Genomic DNA, 351 nt, shown 5'->3' with positions numbered 1-351 from the left:
AATAGGCGGGTGCATATATGAAAAAGAAACACCTAACCCTAAAAAAATTCTAACAAAAGGTTTCTCAGCTGTTTTTTATAGTATTAGATGTCCTTAAAGGTTGACTATGTAGAATTACAAGAAAAACAACAGAAAAAGAATTCCAGCAGTCGATTGCCAGACCGTTGCTAGGTAAAACGGGCCGTTGCTAGGGACTCCGCTCTGATCAGAGGACAGCAGAGGAGGAGAGCTAAGCAGGATATTTACCTTATGTTTCATTTTTACCGTCATTAACAGCATAATAAATGACTTGTAGCTTGTTACAGGGAGAGTGGAGGCTCTCTGCCTTCACACCGCTGCTGCTCAGAGCCT

This window comes from Trachurus japonicus, chromosome 13 (genome assembly GCF_045865225.1).
Source record: "Trachurus japonicus isolate A0001 chromosome 13, Traja_1.0".
Lineage (NCBI taxonomy): Eukaryota > Metazoa > Chordata > Actinopteri > Carangiformes > Carangidae > Trachurus > Trachurus japonicus.
The sequence above is the reverse complement of the archived record's forward strand: the minus strand, read 5'-3'. Positions refer to the sequence as shown.